The following is a 17127-nucleotide window of genomic DNA, read 5'->3' as shown; positions in this document are numbered from 1 at the left end:
TTGTGAGCTTGTTGCTAACATTATTCTCTGTCTCCTGAATTCTGGCTTTTTCATTCTTTCTCAAAGTAGATATTTGTTGTGAGCATTAGTATTCACCCCCTTCAGTCTAGTTCTTAGCTGTAATCACAACTTTGTCTCAAATTGGAGCCTGATTTTATCTGTCAGATTAACTAAAAATCTTTGTAATTAAAGCCACTGTATGAAGAAAAAAAGTAATTTCTAGAGATAACAAAGAAAGATATTTATCATTGTAAGTAAAAAAAACAACAATTTATTTTGGCTCACTTCAGAGATTTCCACATTTAAAATTCAGCTTTACTTGTGTTTTTTTATTAAACAATGGCTCAGTTTTATTAGATTATAAACAGCATAAACTTAAAAGTGAAAACAAGCTAACACAGGCCAGGCCACATCCACACTACCACCATCACCCTTAACACAGGTGCTCCACAGGGCTGTGTGCTGAGCCCATTCCTCTATTCCCTCACAAATACAGACCTGTGCATGGATCTAATTCCATAATCAAGTTTGCTTGTCTTCTATAGTCTTGTATAGGACCTGCACAGCTGCACCCTCCAGTGGATGGTCTGGACATCTGTTCCTAACAAGTCCTAACATGCTTCAAACAATTCCTAACATAGGTCCTAACAATTCTTAACAATTCCAAATGGCAAGTCCTAACAGTTCCGAACAGGGCAAAACATTTGTATCCCACCCTTGATGCTGAACTCTACCTCAACACTTTCATTTGTTACAGGCTGAATGCGTTCTGCCTGGTCTGTGCTAGAATGCGATGTGAGGGGGCGCTGTTGAGCAGCCAATGGAGTAAGTGTGATTTGAGACTCCTGCAGAGAATGTAGGAAAGAGAACCCCAACTCATCGAAAATAAACTTTAGTGTTGTTTATTGTTAATAATACCAGCTTGGTCCTGTCGAGCAGTTCTCTGCAGTCTTCAAACAGATGATTGATGTGACTATATGTCATCAGAATTTACTTTTTTATATATTTTTTCTATATCCTAGCTGATATAGCTTAAAGATATGAACTTATGCAGCCTGTGTCCAAACAAACCATTTGCCGAAACCCGGGATCGAACCAGGGACCTTTAGATCTTCAGTCTAACGCTCTCCCAACTGAGCTATTTCGGCAACGGGAGCCATGATAGTGTACACGTGTGAGTTTCTTGGCATTCATATCTCAAAGGCATGGCAGCCACAACCATTATAAAGCCTTTGTCTTGCCAAGACTCCACAATGCATTGCAAAGTTCATTGGCGCTCCATAGCCTTTTGTTGGCGGAGCTCATGTGAACTAACAAGCATCTGTCTATCCACCAGGGAAATACGGCTGAATTTCTATTTTTTGAAATAGAAAAATTTTGATGGCAGCATTGGGACTCAAACACACACCCCTGAAGAGACTGGAGCCTTAATCCAGCACCTTAGACCGCTCGGCTGTATGGACATCTTGGGGAAGTTTGTTTCTCCACCCAGACACCAGAACATAGTTGATTCTTAATTCAGGTCTTCCTTGTACCTTGAGAGATGGTGGGATCAGTTGAACAGATGATGCTGGAGGACCTGAGAGGGGTGTGAGGTCAGTGGTCAGTGGCATTGCAGGCAAGCATCAGGGTTTTAAATCTGATGCAGCAGCCACAGGAGGCTGGTGTAGAGATGAGCTAGCATGAAAGAACTTCAGAAGGTAAGAAGTCCTGCAAAATAAACAATAAAAATTCCTGTTAATTGTGCATTGGTTACAAACAAAGGAATAATAGATGCTCAGGAAAGATGTTAAGAAGGAAGTTAGGAGGTTGAGCTGCCCTTCGTATCACCGTTAGTGTGTTTAAACTCTCTGCAGTTTACTGACACCGAGTGGCTTTCCAGTCATCTCTAGCCTGCAGTCAGGATTAAAATAAATAAGACTGCAGGAGGAATTAAAGTGACATCAAGGGTTAGACAGGATAAGATTTCACTCACTGGGGAATGCTGATGTATTTTTCTGCTGAATGTGTTGGTAGATTTTATACAGGTTAAAATATTTTATAACAATGTCATAAAAAACACACTTTGTCTTTTTGTGTCACAAAGTGCCATTATCTGAGGTGTCATTATCGGAAGCTCATGTCGATCATTGAATGTCTTTGTCATGTCCTGCTCCACAATGATGAAACTCGTACGACACTCCGGACTTCAGTGTTTCTGCTTTCTCCGGCAAAATCTATTCATAATGAATCAACTCAAAATCACAAAAGGTACAATAGCTGAAGTATAATAATAATAATAATAATAAAAAAAAAAAACGATCATGGGACTCCATCAGCCTGACCTGACCAACATCTCATGACCTGATTACTCACCTGTTTCCTAAATGCACCCAATTAATGCCCTATGGTGCACTTTATTCTGCAGTCGCATAGTAAAACATCATCGCTGGCATTTACCAACAACATGCAGGACTGATATCTTTGACTTTTTTTTTTTAATTAAAAAAATACTATGTTCTATAAAATAGCTTTATTTTTTGCTATCAATTCTGCACAATTCCGCACAATTGTACACTGGCTAGCTTGTTGCTAAGGTTACTCGTTATTTTCCACTAGCTAGCTTGTTGCTAACATTATTCACTCTTGTCCACTGGCTAGCTTTTTGCTAACATTACTCACTATTGTCCACTGGCTAGATTTTTGATAATGTTAGGCACTATTGTCCATTGGCTAGCTTGTTGCTAAAATTACTCACGCTTGTCCACCTACTAGCTTTTTGCTAACATTATTCACTCTTGTCCACTGGCTAGCTTTTTGCTAACATTACTCACTATTGTCTGCTGGCTAACTTTTTTTGCTAATGTTATGCACTATTGTCCAATGGCTAGCTTGTTGCTAACGTTACTCACTCTTGTCCACTGTCTAGCTTGTTGCTAACACTATTCACCATTGTCTACCTGCTAGCTTGTTGCTAATGTTATTTATCATTGTCCACTGGCTAGCTAGTATTATTCACAACAGAATAATTTTGGATGAACGAAAACCAATAATGTTAATGTTCATTCAAGCAAATGCACAAGTCAACATTGTTTTTTTCTTTTTAGCATTGCATTAAAAAGAAAGATTCTTTCACTTCAGACAATTATCCTACAGTTTGCTCATCATAGTGCATATTTTGATAAGTGAAAGTGACGTATGGCTAAATACGGTGACCCATACTCGGAATTCATTCTCTGCATTTAACCCATCCAAAGTGCACACACACAGAGCAGTGGGAACCCATTTATGCTGCGGCACCCGGGGAGCAGTTGAGGGGTTCGGTGCCTTGCCCAAGTGGCCAGCCCGAGACTCGAACCCACAACCTTAGGGTTAGAAGTCAGACTCTCTAACCATTAGGCCATGACTTCCCCCAGGTTTTCGCATATCCCAGGTTATGGGGTCAGAGCGCAGGGTCAAGCCATAAGCAGGTGAGTTTAAGGACCTTGCCCAAGGATCCAACGTTGATGCTCAGCAGCTTGTGGACTCGAACCCCGACCTTCTGATCAAGATCCCAGCGCCTTAACCACTCATTACGTAATGATGGTTAATAAAAGTCTGTTAAAATAAAAGGTCCTCTAAGACCTCTTAAAACAAGCAATTTTTTTCCATTGACAAATTGTAACACAAAACATCTGAAGAACATTATTCATTATATGTACAGTTCTTCAGTACTCAAATACTTCACTGGAGTTTATAATTGGTCTCCACCAGACGTCAAGTGTTACTCCCTGGAAAGCTTTCCAGGCCAGCCTGTAGAGAAATATGGTACAAATATGGTTTTACTATGGAGCTCAGTACTGTATGCTCTATTGCCATTGTCTTGAGAACTTTCACACCTTTAACGAGGATGAAAGGATGAAAGCAGAAAATCACCCAACAAACCTGTCGCCTCCTGTGGGATCTCCAGCCTGATGCACAGCTGTAGTCTCGACCTGTGAATCATTCTAGCAAGCTGGTTTAAAAAGAAAAATACAGCGCTTAATATTTACTGTTCATTCTGAAAAACAAATTCATATTCAGTTATGTCTTTAGTCACACCGTACATCCTGTATTTAACCTTCTTATCAGAAATAAGCCAGTTACCTTCAGAAGCTCCTCTGAGGCATTTTCTCAGACATGCGCGTGAGTCACATGTTTCCATTTTAGTAAATGTTTTGTTCTCCAACAGCTGTGCCAGAGATGCGTGAAGGACATGTATTTTTGTCAGATGACCAGAAAATCTACTTGAGGTCACTGTATCCTACTGTATTCTGGAAAAAAGCCAAAAGTGACAAAAAAAAAAAATCAGCAATGACAGCATGGCACCTCTTCATCTTCATCTTTCTTTATGAAGAGGTGCCATGCTGACATTGTATATATTACTTAATTTGCCTTGGTGTCTTGGTGCAAAGATCACTGGTTTAACAAAAACCTTTAAGATCTCTAAAGCCTTAGCTTAGGTAGAAAGAAATGAACAGGTTAATACTTCTAACTCTCCTGTGTTCTTATGAAGTCTTTGCAAGCCAGCTTATTATAGTCTCATTAAGTTATGTAAAACGATGATGATTATTATATTATAATAATGTGAATACGGCGTTTTCACAGCAGCGACGTGGCCGAGAAAACCGTACTACGGTGGCTGAGAAGTGCAAAACACATTAACAAATCCGAAAACACAACGACAATTCAGACTACCCGGAAAAGGTAGGTATAGTTTGCGAATGGAAACTTACCGATCATCGGACGAGACACCTGTCACTCACCTGTATATCTTGAATGACAGGTGTCTTGTCCAATGATCGGTAAGTTTCCATTCACAAACTATACCTACCTTTTCCGGGTTGTCTGAGTCGTTGCACGAAACACATTAATGAATCCGGAAACACAACGACAATTCAGACGACCCGGAAGAGGTTGGTATGGTTCGTGATCGGAACACTTAGAGATCATTGGACGAAACACCTGTCACTCAAGGTGTACATGCAGTTCAACAGTCTACTGCAGGTGAAAGTTGGAATGGATGGATGGATGGAATGGATTACTGTGGATTAATTCTTTTATTTTCTTATATTTAAACGGAGAGCTTTACACATTACACATAAGATTCCATACCTGTATATCTTGAGTGACAGGTGTCTCGTCCGATGATCGGTAAGTTTCCATTAAAAAACGATACCTACCGTTTCCGGGTTGTCTGAATTGTCGTCGTGTTTTTGGATTTGGTAATGTGTTTTGCACTTCTCAGCCACCGTAATTTTCTCAATTCTATGCAAATTTGTTAAAGGAACAAATATAATTGGTTTAATGTGTTGTCTGATGTTAGCTCACGTTTACTCTTTAGCACACACAAATAGAAGCAAATCTTCATCTTAAGACGAAATCTTGGAAGGAAATATCAGAGATCGTTGTTGCCTCTGGCTAGCGAATGTCATAGAGCAGCGGTGTCCAATCTCATCCGGAAAGGGCCGGTGTGGGTGCAGGTTTTCATTCCAACCAAGCAGAAGCCACACCAGAGCCTACTAAAAGTCAAGAACAACTGATTAAACAGGTGGAATCAGGTGTGGCTTCTGCTTGGTTGGAATGAAAACCTGCACCCACACCGGACCTTTGTGGATAAGATTGGACACCGCTGTCATAGAGTGTACATTTAGCTTGTTTTGCTAACCTGAGAATGCAGCTATCATTGAAGCCAAGCACGTAACTATCTATCTATCTATCTATCTATCTATCTATCTATCTATCTATCTATCTATCTATCTATCTATCTATCTATCTATCTATCTATCTATCTATCTATCTATCTATCTATTTATTTTGTGTTAGCATTAGAAACTTTATATTACTACTTAATTTTACTCATCTGATCTCACATGACATATGATTGGTGTTTCAGGGTTGTGGTACCAATAAAAATGACCTGTTACTACTTTAATGTTTTCCCAGTAAAAAGACTTTCTGGAGTTTATATGCCCACCCCGCAGGGGTGTGTCTTGTAGAACATTAGCATCATGTTATCAGCAAACATGACTTGTTAAGGTGTTTATTAATATTATTATTTTATACCTTTTTTGCACAGTATTACACTTCTGCAGATATCACATTGTGGACAATGATACAATAAGTTGAGTTGGTGGGAAAGATAATTTACGATTCATCCCAATGACTCATTTGACTCATTTGATTCCGATCAACAAAAGATTCGTTCACTAATTCATGCAGTGACCTTTTCAGTTACATCAATACACCAGTAGGTGGCGCCAGTAAGTGTCTTTTTAAATATCATGAGTAAGTCATTGTTTGATTCACTAAATACATTTGGTTAAAAAATTTATGTGCAAGTTTAATATTAGGATTTGTTCAAATTGGCATGTCCTTTCCTTAAAGAAAAGGTGTTCTGTATTTACTTTCAAGAAACACTTTTCAGTCAGTGCAGGCTATTTTTTACAGAAAGAGGTCATGAAAGATGGTACGAAGGTAGATTTTAAAATAGAAAATTCAGTGCTACATTCATTTTAAAATATAGCCATCAGTCATTTTACACATTCATGTATAGGGGATTATATTATGAACACCAACATCAACACAAGTTATGTCTTAATTCTACACACCTTTCAAATGCACTGCTCTGTTATGTTTCTGTCCTTGTGGCGAACTGAACTAAAGACATCAGTGAGTCAGCAGATCTTCATACACCTACTTCGTTCTTGTTGCTCATAGACGAATCGAATTACCGGTTTGATTAGAATCAGTGGGTCTACTGTATGGCTCTCTCTCAGAGTCAAAGTAAGAGTCATTTTCTTTCAATGCGTCCAATCAGTGACCTGCACATTCACAACTGTACTGTAATACAGTACAGCCAATGCAGTGACGACTTTAACAAAGGTGGAACTTACCTGAGGAGAAAAGTAGTCAGTACAATCAGGACAATTGAGTGACATTCGTTCACTTTAAAGATTTTGTTCAAAAACACTGATTGGTGGTTGGATGCTGGAAAGGCATTAAGTCAGTCTGATTGAAAATTCTGTCTTTATACACTGTTTGATGTTCTCCATCAGTAAAAGTAAGTAATATGATTTTGTCTACCACTCAGACGTCTCAAATGACGACTCTGCGGCTCTCCGTTACCGTCAACAAATACGTTCAGCATAACTTCATAGTCAATAAATGCACTCTTGTCTAGGATATGTTGGACTCTTGTTTAACTCTTTGCTGCTCTCTGTATTTACCTTCTGGTCTATAGTTCAGATCGGCGGCCTGTGTGACGGATCTCAAACACGACTGGCTGTTTTAACATACAGAGAGGGGCACGGTGGCTTAGTGGCTTAATGGTTAGCATGTTCGCCTCACACCTCCAGGGTCGGGGTTCGATTCCTGCCTCCACCAAAGACATGCATGGTAGGTTGATTGGCATCTCTGAAAAATTGTCCGTAGTGTGTGAGTGAATGAGAGTGTGTGTGTGCCCTGTGATAGGTTGGCACTCCGTCCAGGGTGTATCCTGCCTTGATGCCCGATGACGCCTGAGATAGACACAGGCTCCCCGTGACTCGAGGTAATTCGGATAAAAGCGGTAGAAAATAAATGAATATTAACATACAGAAACATAGCATTGAGGAAGTATGCAAGAAACATGGCTAATTTGCATTTTCTGAAGTTTACTGCAGGTATATAATTACTTCACTGCTATCTGTATCCTGGCAGAGGAAAATTTCCTGCTTATACGCAGGTGCACGCTCAGACATTCGCATCGCAGTGACCTCGTTGCTCTGCAGAGCCGGGCTTAATCTGAGGGGGAAAGAAGAAAGAAGAAGATGGATTAGTTCTCGGCTTTGCTGTACACACCGGGTCCAGGGACGTTTGTGTAAGAACGCAGGACCAACACTGCTCCCTCCATCTGGCCAGATCAAAGGGCGTCTAACTGGTGACGTCGTTTGACTTCGGAGAAAGAAAAGGTGTCTGGGAGGTTCTCTTCTGCTCTGAAATATTGATCATCTTGACTGCAGAGTGCTTCTTCTTCTCTAACACTATTATCCTGTATCAAAAGAAGCAGCATGAAGGCAGCAAAAAACATCTCACCTTTAGTACGTCTTTTTTTTTCTCTAATAGATGCAACGCAAATTCCGAGAGAGACTAAAATCTAAAACGTATCGATCCTAATACTTTTTATTTCTTCTAAAAAAAAGTCTACTTAGAAACCCCAGGGTTTAAAGCACCCAGCAATATGGTTTCTAACATCTCAGTGTGATAAGATCTGTGATTTAAAATAAAACTTTATCCTGAAACACATTCTATAAGTTTATATTGTGGTGTGTTTAGAGATTCTGTGCTAATTTGTTGGTCGGTAGTGTGTGAATATTTCTGTGCTAATTTTTTGACAGGTCGATTGCTAGCAGAAATGGTGTTAAACAGAAGAAAGAACCTGTCTTACAGGCAGCCGCTGAATGCCAAACAGAGAAACAGGATGGTATTTATTATGCCTTTTTCCTTATACGAACAAAACAGCAGAAGCAAAGAGAGAAAAAAAAAAGCTCAAGCAGCTTCGACACACAGGCTCAGCAGGACGTTGTCTTTTTCCTCACTGGAGCGTTGTGTCTCACTGCCTGGCATTTAACAGCTTACTGTTATAGCATATAGCATACTGTGACTCCGCCCACCATTTACGTGTATACTAATCACAAGACTGTCTCCGCTGCTCACTGACATTAAAAGATCAATGTTCTTTAAGCCAATTTCTTACTAATTCCATCAACTGAGCAATTTGTTGTTTCTCAGAATAACATAATGATTTTCTTAATAATAACCAAGATCCTTTTCCCGTAATAACAAGATTCTGTGTCATAATAATGAAATGCTTTTCTTGTGATAATGATTTCTTTTTTAAAATGAGGTGCATGTCTTGTAACAATGAGATATTGAGATTTTTTCTCATAATTAGAAGATGTTTTCTGGTTATGAAAAGATGACTTACTCATAAGAAACAAGATGCTTTGGTTGTAAAAGATGTTTTCCTCACAATAGCGAGATGTTTCCCTGTTCAGATGTGACGGTTTTCTCATAATGAGATGATTTTCTCGCAATTATGAGATCTTTACTTACAGTAATAAGATGTTTCCTTGATCACGAGATGCTTTTCTCATAACAAACTAGATGCTTTGATTGTGAAAGATGTTATTTCTCATTGCTGGGTCATGTCGTGTTTCTCTATACCTTCTCTTCTGCTATGCCGATGACTGTAAATTTTTTCCCCCATAATTTTCTCACATTTCAGCACAGATCTCAAAATGTCTGGCAGATATTTCATCATGGATAGTGCCTCATCAGGTGAAGTTAAAAATGAGCTGCTGTACATCCCTGGAGATGTGTCTCCATGTCAGGAACCTGTGATCTACCTTGACAACTAACAATTACCTTGGAGTAACCACGGACAATCAGCTGCCCTTCTCTCCTCACTTTGCTAATCGGATATAGCTATCACAATTTATTGTCTAGAACATCAGCAGAATTTGTCTGGCCACTCAGGTGCTTGTTTAATCCCTTGTCATATCATGGCAGGACTACTGCTCCTCATTCCTGTCAGACCTGACTCTTATCATAATCTGATTTCTGCAACAGATCCAGAATGTAGCTGTATGACCTGGTTTAAACCTTCTGAAGTTCTATCTTTCTGCTCCATAGATGCTATTTTAAAAAGTCAAAAAACAGACCATCAGCCATTTACCTCAAAGATCATCTTCTTCCAATCTTCTAGCATCAACAGCTTGACTGGTTCCATCATTTGTCAGGGTAAAAAGAAGACATGCAGACAAGGCTCTTCTCTGTTCTGGTACCCAGTTGGTGGAACAAACGTCCCCTGGAGTCACTGGCTATCTTCACACAAAGACCTACCTCTACACCATTATACTACACTAACCTTTTTTTTATACCTCCTCACCAGGATTTGAGAACAACAGGTTGTTGTACACGTAAAACAAGTTTCAATGTGCAGTTTCCTGCCAAAGTTATGATGCGTTTATTGTTACCAGTCGGCCCAGGAGAGTTTGCTGGTTGTTAGATTCAGAAAGCTGAGTACAAATACACTTGTAGCATCGTCCAGATGGCAGGAAAGAGAAGAGATGGTGGCAGGTCTTTACAGGTTCTGAAGATTTACTCAAGATTTGGCAGAGCACTTTTGATGACTTGCTGCAGGTTGGGCATCAGTGTACCATGTAGAGATGCAGTAGGTGAGAATGCTCTTGATACTGCTGTGGTAGAAAGTGACAATTTGGTCCTTGCCAAGGTTGACCTCAAAAAGTAGTGTTGCTGCTGTGCTCTTTAGGATCCATGACACATCCTCTGACATGTACTGTGACATGTTACAGCACAGTGAAGTTCTATTCCTGCATATTCCTGCATATATTTGCATTTTAGGAAGTTGGGGTCAGAGCAGAGGCTTAACCATGATACAACATCCATGGAGCAGAGAGGGTTAAGAGCCTTGGATAATGGCCCAAGGATGGCAATCCTAGGGCTTGAACTCATATTCAGTAACCCAGGGCCACTCTGCCTTGAACATAAATCTTCATCTTTTCTTTACCAAATCTCCATTAATGCAAACTGGAGCTGGAGCCTCACCACTTTTCCTAAAGTCCATGATGAGCTCCTCATCGAGATCCTGGTTGTTTTCTGAGCACAAGCTTGTCCTCTACTCTGTAAAATAATTTGTTGCTATGAGACGAGATGTCCATCCATTAAAATGATACGCTTTTCTCGTAATATGGAAATTCCGATAACTTTTCTTTCTCATAATAACAAGATGTTTCTCTCATAATATGCTTGTGATTTTTTTTCCATGGGCAGCAGTGCAGAGCCATAACTACAGTAAGTATCGTAGAAATGCATTCATTAGATGAAAATACAATAAAGTCCTCAGTATAGATCATGATGGCCTCAATTGGAGTGTAGCTACTCTACTAATTCTCAGTCCTCCATTATCACATAAACTACTGCACTACAACAGAGAATGTAAAATATTAAAAATGCAGTTTTGCTTAGGCACAACAGGATGGAGATAGATAAGTTAGTTACTGAGTTTGGGATAGAAATGTTTAAACCTCGGCTGATAGCTAATCCTGATTGGGCCTCCGAACCTTTGGTGGAAAAACAATAATTCTGTCTTATATATTTTGCAGTGGGTATTAAACCCTCGAAAGAAGCTCGAGTTAACAGTTAGAAGCTCATTATAAAAATGAGAGACTGAAGATTTAAAGATAACTGACACAAATATGTAGCTACGTACGCGCCACGGGATAATGTGGACTAGATTAAACCTCGTAATTACGTATCGGCCACAAAGTAAAGCTCAAGTGTATCATTAATCACAGATATTACACGGCTTTGTGGAGTACTTCGTCCTGATTGGACAGCCAAGGAGGTCTGTTAGTTCTTAAAGTGCTGAATGTGTATAATTGAGCACTCGGTCCTACAACTGTCTCACTTCTTTGTCTCATCTTTGTCTTCACTCCAACAAGCAGCTATTTTTGCGATAATGCACCACTTCCTGTACTCATACTTTACATACCATACTCTCACGTAGTGCACTTTCTACTGATATGCATACAAAAAATACATTTAATACGCGACAGCATAACACAAACGGAACGAAGGTTTCGAGGTCAACCCCGTAAATGTAGATATTTTTTTTTTAATTCCATGAACAGTTGTCATAAGGCAATTCAGGATGAATTAAATTATTTCCGGTCTGTCCTTCTGAATCACCCAGGCTATTTCATCGTATTTGCTCAACTGATGGTATGCGTCGGCAGAATGAGAGAATGCCTGATTGCGAGGAACAGAAATAAGACCATTTGCACACATGAATAATCAAACTGAAAGGAGACTTTGTCTTCCTTACACACAGCCAGGGCAGAAAGAATGGAGACATTTTTCTACAGCGCACTAACTTAAATTGGTTTAGTGAATGTGCTTTACCACCCGCTGCTGTTCTCCTCTCTCCTTTTTATTCAGGAATCTGAGGAATTGTCATTGTCGTAGCTTCAGGATCCGCCAAGGTCAAACGGCCAGTAGGGAAATTGAAGAGAATAACATCTGTATAAAACTAATTTCAATAAATCAAGCTGTGGTGTTTAGCTAATCTCCTTCACAGCAAACTTATTCCATAACTTACAGTATCCTTAGGTCCACATTCCAGATAAATAAGTTCATTTCTAGCCACCCGTTTACCTTACAATATAATTATTATATCACAACCCGGTCTAGGTTCGAGCCGCACAGAAGGATAGCTTGGGATTCAGTGAGTCGATACCTTTAAATTGTGGTTATGAACGACAAACACATAAGCGAATTTCCACAAAATGTGTTGCAATATTGTGAATAAGTGAAGTGAAGTGTTTACCTTCCTCGTCACGTGTCTGCCCCGCGATCGTCTGCCCCTCCCTGTCTCCACACCTGATCCTTATTGGGTCATCATTGTCTTTTTATATTTAAGTGAGCCGTGTTGCCGATGGCAGCGGTAATCATTAGTTACGTTTACCCTTCGTCATGTCTAGTTATTGTTAAGTGTCGTCATTTGTATTGTTTCAGTTATCGTCTTTTATGTCTTTGTCTTCATTATTTATTAAACCCCTTTCATTTGAAGCTATCCTGCATACGGGTCTGTCTCCTTCCTCCACTGGTTGTCACACACACAACTGTACAATGGAGTTTCTTCAGCGTGGGACCAGACCATATAATAAACAAAAGAGTTTAATAGTTAGAAACTTTCTTAAACAGGGAAAAAAGAACCCACTCCAGAGGGCAGCCACAGCCCTACTGGCGGTGAAACAAGCGAACAATATGTACAGTGATCGATATAAATATATATACAAAGAGTAAACACAAGACAACGAGTTGGAAGTGGAAAAGTAAGGGAAAGCCCAGAGCAAGGGAAAACTGGCACAAGTCAAAACCAGGACAGAGACAATCGCTTAACAACAATCACTATTTCATACAAATTACTCCAACACACCACTTCTACCATCCTACACCTTCTTCTTCTTCTGCTTTTTTCTTCAAATAGTAGACCAGGGATGATGTCATCTAGGTGGAGGTGGGATGAGAGCAGGCTTTGGTACAAACACACACAAAGAACACAATAGGCAACAGTCACCAAAATCACGGGTTGTACACAATTTCTGTTCTTTCCAAGTTGTATTATTTGTGCATTAATGGTGAATTAGAGAATTCCATAACTCACCATGATGTAGATCGACGAATTTCCTGAAGATACAGTAGAAGGACATGTTGGCTTGCCTCACACCTCCAAGACTGGGGTTTCAGTTCCTTTGAGTTTGCATGTTCTTGCTGTACTTTAGAGGTTTCCTCTGGGTACTCGGAATTCGTCCGGTAGGTAGTTGATTGGTTAAGATGTTGGGCTAATGATCAGAAGTGTGCGAGTTTCTAGGACCAACAAGATACAACTGTTGAGCAAGGCCAAGGCTTAACCTCTAACTGCTTTCCTCTGGGTACTCTGTTTTCTCACACAGTCCAAATCCTTTCAAGCTCAGTGGTTAAGCTGTTGGGCTACACCTTGGATTGCCTGGACCACTAAACTACATCTCTTGAGTGAGATCCTTAACTCAACTTCTCAGTTGTATAAAAGAGATAAATGTAATTGCCCTTGGATAAAGGTGTGCCAAATGGCTTACAAATGGTAGACTGGTGTAAATTTGGCCCTGAGTCCCCTGGGAGAGGCTCAGGCTTCCCTGCTACCCAGTGTGGTATGACTGGTGCAGTAAATGGATAGATGGATATTGACAGATACGGTCACTTTAATTTAGGCAATATTATTTTAAGCCTTTAATATGAACATGCCATTACAGTGGATGCTAGTTTACCACATTTTACTCTACACTTGCTAACTCTATGCTAAGAGGTAAAAGGCAGCCATTTTCATCAGAGAGATCTTAAATATTCACATCTTCTCAAAGATTAGACCCATGTTTTCTTATGATAAGAAATGATTTAAACAGTTTAATTTTTAAAAGTTCTTCGGCCTAAATGGCTCCACAGTGGTGGAATCGTCCCAGCTACAGCACAATCCCCACAGTGTTTTAGAGGATAATAAGGAATTGCACACTCTGGAGACTGATGCCTCATTAATCAAAACTTTCACTGCACACAGTTTGAACTCAAACGCTTTTTCTGGTAGTTATATTTTGATACCGAGCAGCTTCACGCTTTTTTCTGTCTTTTAGCCAAAGATCTTTATTTGGCAAAGAAAACCGGATCGATGAACTTGAGGTCACACATGATGGACAGGCATATGCACAAACAAGCATGGCATTATTAAGGACGGAATAGAATACATGATGTTGGAAAGAAATCAAGGACAGGATGGTGTGAGGACGCTCTTTATGCTCTGTGGATTCTTTTACAATAACAGAAAGTGTTTAATTCCTTTCATAGCAGTTGAACATAGTTAGTTTGCATAGATCGTGCACATTAATAATCATACGATTATAATTTAGTAGTATAGCAATGACTAACAGTGACTAAGGAAGTGTGTGTGTGTGTGTGTGGGGGGGACAGAATGCTTAGCAAAACTTACTAGCAATCTAGATAAGGTTGCTTCTATCATTATTTAGTCTCCAAAGTTGAAGCCATGCCAATCTACACTGATGGCTGATGGATGAGACAATGTCCATTGTTAAAAGCGCTATACAAATAAATTTGAAAGTTTTTGAAATTTTTAGATAAAGTTCCCTTCTAATATGCCTCGAGATGTCTCTCTGTCCATGTTTCCTTCAATGATGTGTAATGCCACAGCACCGTTTGCATTAAAGCAGAGACATATCATGATGCAAAGACCACCGTGCTTCACTTGTGTTCTATGGACAATACAATTAACCCTTCTGTCTCGGAAGTTTTTATTCATTCTAAAGAGTTCTGGTTTTGTCTTGACTGTAAAGTATATAGATCCCAAAGAAATCACTTTCATCTAAATGCTTTCATATGCACAACTCTCTACTTCTTTGTCAGCAAAAGAGTTTTTCATGAGATGTAGAAACAGAGGAGTTTCTCATGTGAGAAATATTTCCCCTGGGTCCTAGTGCACCCTGGGTGGAGTGAATCCTGGGTTGTGTAGTTAGGTTTCACACTGCTCCTACTGTCCTCGTGGTTAACACGGAATCCTGGCTCTTCATCATCTGAAGTTTTACATTGTACATTCATAATCCCTGCTGGAAAATGTGAGATGAACCAAGGACGATGACAAAGTAGGCGGCTGAAGACAAGACTGGATATTATTTCTGTTTTTGTTTACATTACAGCCGTGATAAACAGTCATCAATAAGACAGGACCATAAGCGGTAGACGATGGATGGATGGATGGATGGATGGAATAAGACAGGAAAAATCCCACAGCTTGACAAAAAGCTTAAACTCCTTAAACCTGCACGCTCCAGTTACTATTCTAAAACTACGAAGATTTTCATTAATGTAAAATAGAGATTTGTCTCTAATGTCAGAGCTGATAATCAGGGAAATGATCATGGGAAATCAACACCTTCTGACCAATCAGAATCCAGAATTAAACACTGCTGTGGTATAAACAGCTGTATATATGCTTTAGGGTGAAATAGAGTTTGTTTATAGTTGCAGAGAACTTGAAAGAAGTGGGATGTGGGGATGTGTGTGTGTGTGTGTGTGTGTGTGTGTGTGTGTGTGTGTGTGTGTGTGAGTGTCTGATAGAGAGAGAGAGAGAGAGAGAGAGAGAGAGAGAGAGAGAGAGAGAGAGAGAGAGAGAAAGTATCGAGAACAAAATAATGCCCTGTGGGTAGATCGTCCCCTTGAAAGTGAGGTATGGATGGTGAAAGTGTCCACCTTTAAACAGCATTCAGCCTGGGGGCCTTTTATTTGTGCCGTCTGCTTTTCCCCATCACATCTCATTATCCTCCTCGGAATATCACAATCTAGCCAATTCCACCGCTTCCAGTCCCTCGCAGCGTTTATTTACGCCCTCATACCTGCGACTCCAGAAGAGGCCAATCTCACGGACTCCTCACAGCAGAACTCACATCCTAGATGCTCTCCTCCTCCTCCTCCTCCTCCTCCTCCTCCTTCTCATGCTGCTGCTTCATGCATTAATGAGCTCCATGACACGGATGAAAAAAAATAAAACCATAAAACCTTCTCTGAACAGAGCTGCTGGGGAGATTTGAGAGACAGGAAGTGCTGAGTGGAATCAGAAGAAAAATCCTTCCAAGAGGATTGTTAGTAAATAAAATAAATAATTATTGTGATGTGTGTTTGAGGTTTTTTTTTCAATAATCCATTACAAGCGTGTTGATCTCAGTTCCTGCCATCGTTCTGCAAATATTTAATTAAAATGTTAAACTCTTGTGGGTTCAGCGTCCATTGATCTGAAGTTTAAAATGTGATGCTGGAGGGAAGACCAAATAAATGCCAAAGTTTACATCCCCCATACACACACACACACACACACACACACACACACACACACACACACACACACACACACACACAGTTCTGAATACTTTCCCATGTCAGAAAAAAAAAAAACAAGAAATTAATACACAAGATATTAACAATGAAAAAAAAAACCCAGAAGGGTCAGTTGTAAAAGTTTTGGCACCCTCCATGATGCACATCATCTACTATACGATTCATTCTGGTTCTGTTACATGATATTAACCTGTGAGTGAAAATTGACACCTTCCTTCAAATGTGCATTTCCATAGCAACAGCTTGTTTGCTGGTTCGAAACCTGTGTGACCGTTGCTACGGTGACATTTGTTAGAGTAAGGTTTATTGATGATCCGAGGAAGAAACCTTGAGAGGAACATCGCTGTGATGAGAAGGGTTAAAACCCGACATGACTGTCATGGCGATATGGAAATCAGCCCCAGCATGTCACCTGTCCCACTGCTCACACCTCCACATTAAACCCCCTGGCTGTTCTGGGGTATGTGTCATGATGTACAGTTGAACAGACTCGGGTTAAGGTGATTAGTTTTGGGTTTGTTAAAATGTCAGTTCAGGCAAAGCCACGATTAGTAGACGAGTGCGAGATGTCCGTACCGAACAACCGATCACTTTCAACATGGAGAGATTCTCACAGGTGTATAAAAGATG

The 17127-nt window shown here is 40.0% G+C and overlaps 1 non-coding gene across 1 annotated transcript; it reads right to left on the bottom strand.

Annotated features, from left to right (window-relative positions):
* Positions 1-1075: 1075 nt before the first annotated feature.
* On the bottom strand, positions 1076-1148 carry trnaf-gaa. Its single transcript has one exon. It is a non-coding gene; the product is annotated as a tRNA-Phe (tRNA).
* Positions 1149-17127: the final 15979 nt, after the last annotated feature.

The sequence above is a fragment of the Tachysurus fulvidraco genome, chromosome 5 (genome assembly GCF_022655615.1).
Source record: "Tachysurus fulvidraco isolate hzauxx_2018 chromosome 5, HZAU_PFXX_2.0, whole genome shotgun sequence".
NCBI classification, from domain to species: domain Eukaryota; kingdom Metazoa; phylum Chordata; class Actinopteri; order Siluriformes; family Bagridae; genus Tachysurus; species Tachysurus fulvidraco.
This window is presented reverse-complemented; position numbering and strand designations above follow the sequence as displayed.